We start from the raw sequence: 9,050 nt of genomic DNA on the forward strand, positions 1-9,050 counted from the left end.
TGTATAACACGCCTTTTGGGAGGGGACTCCAAATTAAGAAAATGGGGGGGGGGGATACACAATCCATGTTTAAGACAACCCCAATTTTAAACATAACTTTTAAAGAAAAAATCCTAGTCTTAAACACTGAAAAGTATGGTATATTTGTTGTTAAGCTCTTTATAAATGCTTTCTCTTTATAAATGCTAATAAAATTTATTCCAACAGCCCCAAAATGGAAGTGTAGTCAAACTGCATCTGGAAAATGCCACATTGGCTATCCTGGTCTACGGTTATTTTAGATTCCAGCATCAGAACCATACAAATTGGATAACATTTGGGCTCCCCCCCCCTTGTTTTTATTTTAAAGATCAGGCACACAACCCCTTTGAAGGGATATCAGCCACTATAGCATAACAACATCCCAGTGGGATGAAGCGATAAAAAAGGCAAAGTAATAACCCATTATGAATGTTAAAAAGTAGGGTGTCATGTGTTCATCTACACATCTACACAGTGTTTCCCAACCTTGTGCCTCCAGCTGTTTTCAGACTACAATTCCCATCATTCCTGACCACTGGTCTTGCTAGCTAGGGATGATGGGAGTTGTAGTCCCAAAACATCTGGAGGCACAAGGTTGGGAAACACTGATCTACATTATCAAAACCCTTCCTTAACCCTTCCTTAACATTAAAAACATTGAGTGCAGATCCGCCCCAGCTCTACAGTGTGGCACCAGTGCGACTTCTTTTAGCATCATTACTCCACTTCTGCACCTGTAGCAGCACTCGATATTCTATCATTCCTTTTTTATTTCCACCCTCTGCCTTAAAAAGCAGGGAAAGAAGTCCCCAGCTGTATATGTGCTGGCCCAAATTCAGATGCCCCACTTTCCCTTTCAGATCTCCAGGTTGTATTTTCGCATTTCCTTTAATTTAAGCCCTAGGCAATTTGCATTTATATTTCACAAGCCGATTCCTCTGTTCAAAACCCCCTTTCCTCCCCCAGGCAATCTAATTTCCATTCATGCTTGCTTTCTGATGCATCCAAGCTCCTCCTCGTTATCACCATTCACTCTGGCGTCTCTGAGTCCCCCCCCCCCTAATCTCTGCGGATTTGCTTGTGTGATGCCACCTCTCTGCCCTCGTCTCATTTCCTAATTCTCCCTTTGGTGTGGTTTATTACATCTGCTTGTCTGAACTGGGTTTCTGGAAATCACTTAAACCTCCTCTCTGTCTCCCAGATGGACTTGCTGGCCTTTAAGGCATGAAGGGGGATGCCTCATGTCATCTTACATTCTTCTACGATTAAAAACAAACAGGGCCATCCTAGAAAAATATAATATTTGTCATGAACAAATGATTAACCCCCCCCCCCAAAAAAAGAGATTTGTACAACATGGATCTATTATACCGCTTGCCTCTTATCGCTTATCATTCTTTGTGCCTCCTCTCCTGCAATGCTTCCATCCCAGCCAAACATTAGAATAACTTGTAACTAGTTATTCTATTTGCTTATTTCTCCTCCCAGCTAATGCAATTCTGGAGCATTTGGGTTGGGGAGGGGGGTTGTGGTGGGAGAAAAGGCGTATGCCACCAAAATGTTGCAGAATATTCAGATAAGATTCTGCACCTTTTTTCTAGAGGGGGTGGGGGTGGGAATGTCTTCTGAGAAAATTTTGGCTCTTTGGTTTGAGTTTCTCGCTAGTTTAGGAGATAGAATTGCTCCAGAGTACCAGCTGCCTCCTGGAAAAAGAGGCACTTCGCTGCACTGTGGCACACACTAAATAACTCGTGTGTGTTTCTTAACAGATTTAGGCATGGAAATGCCGTGATTTTAGCTGTTTTGGCCTTGAGCTGTTGACGGAAAATCTGAGGGCTCCCTTGGACAAAAATGAAGACTCCAGCCAAGAATATCAGAGCAAAACAGTGTCTACAGTGAATGTCCTTTGTGTCTGGAGGTGGTTGGAGGATGGATGGTGGCTAATAGATTGAGGTTGAATCCTGACAAGACAAAAGTACTCTTTTGGGGGGACAGGGGGTGGGCAGGGCTGGTGGACTCCCTGGTCCTGAATGAGGTAACTGTGCCCCTGAAGGACCAGGTACACAACTTGGAAGTCTCCACCCCCATCGTTCAGCCCAGACACTGAGGTCCAGCTTCGCGAGGAGCGAAGTTACAGGGAACATGGCAGAGGGCCTTCTCGGCAGTGGCACCCTCCCTGTGGAATGCCCTCCCATCAGCTGTCAAGGGAATAAACAACTACCTGACTTTTAGAAGACATCTGAAGGCAGTCCTGTTTAGGGAAGTTTTAAATGTCTGATATTTCATTGCTTTTTATTTTTATTATTAATATTCTGTTGGGAGCAGCCCAAAGTGATGGGCGGAGTATAAATAAATATACTATTATTATTATTATTACCCTCACTGGTAGTTGCTACCTAGGATTGCAGAGAGGGAATCATTCCTAGCCCCAACTGAAGATGCCAGGAATCGAACCTGGGACCTTCTCTATGCAATGCAAATTCTCTACCACTGAGCCACAACCCTCCCTCTGTTATCAGCTTTCAGATTCCACCACCTTTTGTTATATTTCTACCTGGAGCATTTTAAAGGAAGGAACAGAATAGCTTATATAGGTCCCCAGTGGTTTCCTCTGCAGAGAATGATCAGGTACAGACATACTTCTAAAGGATGCTACAACAATAGTGCTCCAAGACCATTTGCCACAATTTGGATATTTTTTTATGACATCTTCTCTCCCTCTTTTGAAAAAAAAATGTATTTTTTGAGAGGTTTAGATTTAGATATCTACCAGAGGCTGCCTTTCCTCCACCTCTATTCACTTTAACCGACACTGAGAAAACTCAGCACGTGACCAAATTGTGCCATCGTACAGGAAATTACTCAGCTGTTCAGTATTAAACTCTTTCTGTAGTGTATAAATTTGCACAGCATCCTGCTTGTAGTCTCTTAAGATTAGCAAAGCCTGCTTTATATTAGTTAGCATATTACATTTTTCAGTTCGACTGTATTAAATAAAATATATTGTTGACTGACAGGAGGGGAATGAAGATTATATACCAAACATATGTCTGACGTACTAGGGAAAAAGTAAATTATTAGAACAGGTCACCAAAGTGCAGAGAAACACCAGGCATGGAGTTGATGGCTAACAGTATATCATACAAGGTGTTGAGGGACTCTCTCCTGGAGACATCTGGAGCCTCAGGAGTTTTGTCCATAGAAGTTTCTTGACATGTTAGAGGTCACCATCTAAAAAGACTTCATGGGCTGGGAGGGAAGGATGTTACCTTCATCATTTTTTACATATCAGTCCTGCTCTCCTGAGAATCATGTGAATCATTTCCACCGCCATCGGGTCCAGCTCCAAGGGCCTTCTGGCAGTTCCCTCACTGCGAGAAGAGAGGTTACAAGGAACCAGGCAGAGGGCCTTCTCGGTAGTGGTGCCTGCCCTGTGGAACGCCTTCCCACCAGATGTCAAGGAAATAAACAACTATTTGCCTTTTAGAAGACATTTGAAGGCAGCCCTGTTTAGGGAAATTTTTTAATGTTTGATGTTTCATTGTGTTTTTAATTCTGTTGGGAGCCGCCCAGAGTGGCTGGGGAAACCCAGCCAGATGGGCAGGGCATAAATAATAAAATTTATGATGATGATGCTGTTGTTGTTGTTGTTGATGATGATGATGATGATGATGATGATGCTTTGAACATTGTGGTTTTTTGCTGGGTTGAATGTGATCTACTCTTTAAGACAAATTCTTTGCTCCCTAGGGAATACACATCCCCCCTCCCCCTGCTTCTTTAACAGTTCTCCGTGGCAACAGACCTTCCTTGAATGAACCAGCCAGATGGGCGGGGTAGTAATAATAAAATTGTTGTTGTTGTTGTTGTTGTTGTTGTTGTTGTTGTTGTTGTTACTCAAGTGACAAATGGTTTGACCAGTTAGAATACAGCATCATATGCAACTGTAGCAATAGTCAGTCACTGTACAATATCAGTGTGAGCTGGCTAGAATATAGGTACACATGAGGAATTATCAATAGTTTCAAAGAGGGTGCAGCCAAGGAACAATGAACAGGAGCCATGAGGTGGTTTATTTCCTCGTTCTCTTGCTCAGTGGCCAGGCTGAACAATGAGGATGGAGATCATAGCTGCCAAGTCTCCAGTATTCCCTGGGAAACCCCTGTTTTTCCAGCCATTTCCCGCTGGCAGCCCAGATTTAACACACACCCCCCCCCCCGAAATCCCCTGGATTCTTACCGGCCCGGGGAGGCTCCTTCTGCGCATGTCTGGAGTCTCTGGACATGCGCAGAAGTGATTTCTGGCACTGCGGCCATTTTGGAAATGGGCAGAGCATGCGTAGAAGCGACTTCCAGTGTTGCTCTGCCCAGTTCCAAAATGGCCGCAGCATGACTTCCGGTGCTGCGCTGCTGCCGATCCCGGATTTTTCAATCTGGGAGTTGGCACCTATGATGGAGATGCTGAGGGAACACAGAGCTGAGAATTCAAAGATTCTCAGGCTGTATGCACACCATCCATTTAAAGCACATGACTTCCCCCAAAGGAGTATGGGAACTGCAGTCACCCAACAACAAACTACAATTCTCAGGATTCTTGGGATGTAAGTCATGTGCTTTAAATATGTTTAAATGTATGTTGTGTAGGTGGCCTCAGTGTTTTAAAGCGTACCATGGCAGGCAGAAGCTAATAGTTTTATTAGTTTCCTAGCAGAGTTCCACTATTCCAGCTCTTTCATTCTCCTTTTTTGTTATTAGATTGAAATGAATTTGCTCTCAACTTATGAGTCCATATATTTCCTGCAGTAAAAATTAAAATATGTTTCAAGCTTTTCAGAAAGAGCCATTTCTGCTGACAGATTGACACAGACAACTATTTAAATCAAGGAGAGTTTTATCTACATAGCTCAGGGAAATATTGAATCCAATGGAATGTTTGCAGAACCCAGATATTTAAGTCAGTAATAAGACAAATGTATAATTAATATACATAGAGGTGCATCATTCAAGGGTGTACAACTCACTTCCCTGGGCTAACGACAAGTGTAGTCATTCAGATTTCAATAAAAATATATTTATTATCTGTAATTAGTTCATTTATTCATTATTAGATATAGTAAAAGGTCCTTAATTTTAAAGTAAAATCTTAGTCATTGAAATTCAAGGAAACAGAGCAGGAAACACTATCTGACTTGATTTGTCTCATAATTAATACACTTACTCATTGTGAAGTACAGTTATAACTCTCATTATTAAAAAATAAAATGTAATACATTGGCTGTTAAAGACACGAGCCTATTACTGGGGGAAAAATATTATATGAGAAAGACATTACTTTGCTTATAAAGGATGGTGCATGCCTACATTTTTTTAAAAAAATAATAATATTCCCCTGTTACATTCAGAGCTAGAAATGTATAACTGTTACTTTGAATTCCTCAAGTCTGAACTTCCCTTAATTTTCATTACACACTGTCCAGAGGTTAGTCATCTGATCAGAGGGCTAATTTGTTTTACTTGTGATGGCAAAGGTCCTAGTCTCACTTCCAGTGCCACAACCCCCCCCCCTCCCCTGCCCCTGCCCCCAACATCCCTGCTCCTATCTGACTCCATCCCCTTGACTGCTCCACTATTTGGCAAAAGTCTGCTATAGGAGCCAGGTCTCCTTAGCTTGGTTCCTCCAGATGGAACCTTCTCCAACCATGGCTCTTAAAGGGATGCTGGTGGCGTTGTGGTCTAAGCAACTGAGCTCCTTGGGCTTGCCGATCAGAAGGTTGGCAGTTCAAATCTGCACAACGGGGTGAGCTCCCGTTGGTCTGTCCCAGCTCCTGCATACCTAGCAGTTCGAAAGCATACCAGTGCAAGTAGATAAATAGGTACTGCTGCGGTGGGGTGGTAAACGGCATTTCCATGCACTCTGGTTTCCATCACAGTGTCCCATTGCACCAGAAGCGGTTTAATCATGCTGGCCATATAAGCCAGAAAGGTGTCTGTGGACAAACGCCGGCTCCCTTGGCCTGAAAGAAGAAGACAAAGAAGAGTTTGGATTTGATATCCCGCTTTATCACTACCCGAAGGAGTCTCAAAGTGGCTAACATTCTCCTTTCCCTTCCTCCCCCACAACAAACCCTCTGTGAGGTGAGTGGGGCTGAGAGACTTCAGAGAAGTGTGACTAGCCCAAGGTCACCCAGCAGCTGCATGTGGAGGAGCGGAGATGCAAACCAGTTCCCCAGATTACGAGTCTACCGCTCTTAACCACTACACCACACTGGCTCTCAAGTGAAAGTGAGATGAGCGCTGCAACCCCAGAGTCGCCTTGGACTGGACCTAACCATCCAGGGGTCCTTTACCTTTTTACCTAATCATGGCTCCTGGTTGTACAGAGTTGTAGTTACCAGGGCCGGCTCTAGGTAGACCCCCGGTGGCGCGGAAACCATGCTGCGCCCTGCGAGGGCAGGGGCACCGGAGCGATCTTCGCCCCTCAGCGCCAGGTCACGCGACCTGCTCGAGACTGCCCTGGTAGTTACTATGTACTTGACTCCCTGTTCAGGCCTTCGCTTAGCACTTGCAAACCCTCCAAGGGTCCCTATTTTCCAGGGAAAGTCCCGGATTTACAGACGCCAAGCCGGTTTCTGATTTGATCCCAGAATGTTCCACTTTTCCTTAGGAGTCCCAATTTTCATCGGAGAGATGTTGTGTTATGGAACCTCCAAGCCAGGGAGATAAGTAACTAAATAATAATTATTATTATACCCCGCCCATCTGGCTGGGTTTCCCCAGCCACTCTGGGCGGCTTCCAACAGAAGAATAAAATAATCGATTAAAGATTAAAAGCCTCTCTAAACAGGGCTGCCTTCAGATGTATTCTAAAAATCTGGTAGCTGTTTTTCTCTTTGACATCTGATGGGAGGGCATTCCACAGGGCGGGCACCACTACCGAGAAGGCCCTCTGCCTGGTTCCCTGCAACTTGACTTCTCGCAACGAGGGAACCACCAGAAGGCCCTCAGCGCTGGACCTCAGTGTCCAGGCAGAACAATGGGGGTGGAGACGCTCCTTCAGGTATACTGGACCGAGTCCATTTAGGGCTTTAAAGGTCAGCACCTGAAGGCAGCCCTGTATAGGGAAGTTCTCTAATGTCTAATGTTTTATTATTATTCATTGGAGAAATGTTGGAGGATATGCACTTGGAGGTTGGAGAGAAAGAGCCAGTCTTTGGAAGGTAACAGAGGCTGTTTGCATACAGATTTCTTTGCTAAAGTGATTCCCACTTGTAGGGCATTGAGATAAGCTCAAAGAATTACATTAAGATGTGTGATGTTTCTCAAAAGGGCAACGTTATTACTTTCTTGCCACTTACCTTTAAAGCCCTAAACGGCCTCGGTCCTGTATACCTGAAGGAGCGTCTCCACCCCCACCATTCAGCACGGACACTGAGATCCAGCGCCGAGGGCCTTCTGGCAGTTCCCTCATTGCGAGAAGCCAAGTTGCAGGGAACCAGGCAGAGGGCCTTCTCGAGAGTGGCACCCGCCCTCTGGAACGCCCTCCCACCAGATGCCAAGGCAATAAGTAATTATTTTACTTTTAGAAGACAACTGAAGGCGGCCCTGTTTAGGGAAGTTTTTAATGTTTGATGCTGTACTGTTTTTAATGTTTGGTTGGAAGCCGCCCAGATGGACGGGGTATAAATAATAATAATAATAATAATAATAATAATAATAATAATAACTTTGTCTAATGCAAGCTTCCTAGCTCAGTTGTACAACAGGCTTTGGCAGAAAGAGGTGGCAGATTTCAGTCTCTGGCTTTCCTAGTTAAAAATGGATATCAGAAGGATTGGGAAAGGCCTCTTGCAGCACTCTTGAACAACTGCTGCCATTCAGAATAGACAATGCAGGACTAAGATGGGGCAATGGTCAATATAAGTCATGTCTGGGTGGACCTTCTCAGGCAAAGCACACAAGCATTTTGATGGATGTTAAAAGTGTTTCAGTAAGATTTTTCAGGTGGCTATCCTTTTTTGAAGGAATAAGTACGAATCCAGTGATATATTGAAGTTCTCCAAGTCATCAAGTTAAATGGAGTCCAGATCCATGTGTGCAGAGAAATGAGGAAATTTCATTTTGCTTGCATTTTAATGAGGGTCTACCTGTTTCAAATATTTTGAACCAATACATGAAGCAGAACACAATTATCCTTTGAGTGTTGCATTTCTGCAAATTTTTGCAATGCAGTTCTCCAACCAAAACCATGTGTGGGAAAATACATGTACAATAGGCATATAAATTCATGCATTTGTGAAACAGGCATACAAAAATGCCTCTGTCGCTGAGACCTGGTCCTTTCCCACCAATTCCTCCATTCCATCTTAATCCACTCTGGTCTGCAGATTTGGATGATAAGACCCCTCTGCACAAATGAAAATGGAAAGAAACAAATTTCCCCACGATTTTTGTTTCTTTTTTGTTGCAGGGCAGATAAAACTACTAAACTACTAAACTACTGTCTTCAATGTGCCTAGCTTGCTGACACTTTGATCTGAAGGGGGAATGAACACACTCTAATTTTATTTCCTCCTACTATTCCACCACAGAACATCACAATAAAATGTTAACTTATGACACATTTATGAAGTATTTGACAATTTCACTGTGAGCGATTAAAAAAACTTGTCAAGCCTTCGTATTCATCTGATTGTGTTGTTCTCAGAGTCTCTCTCTCTCTAGATAGATAGATAGATAGATAGATGATAGATAGATAGATGATAATATTTTCTTCAAGTTGAATTCATTTGCTGAATAAGCAGTTTTAATATGTGGTTTTTCGGGCAGAAAGTATTGTCTTCTAAAGAAATGTAAAAGGAGCAGAGGACTGTTGCTTAATTGTGATTGTGATACAGTGGTACCTCGGTTTACAAACTTAATCCATTCGGGAAGTCCATTCTTAAACCAAAGCCATTCTTAAACTGAGGCGCGCTTTCCCTAATGAGGCCTCCCACCGCCAGTGCCCTTCCACCGTTCGGATTCTGTTCGTAG

This window comes from Zootoca vivipara, chromosome 1, assembly GCF_965207765.1.
Source record: "Zootoca vivipara chromosome 1, rZooViv2.hap1.1, whole genome shotgun sequence".
Taxonomy (NCBI): domain Eukaryota; kingdom Metazoa; phylum Chordata; class Lepidosauria; order Squamata; family Lacertidae; genus Zootoca; species Zootoca vivipara.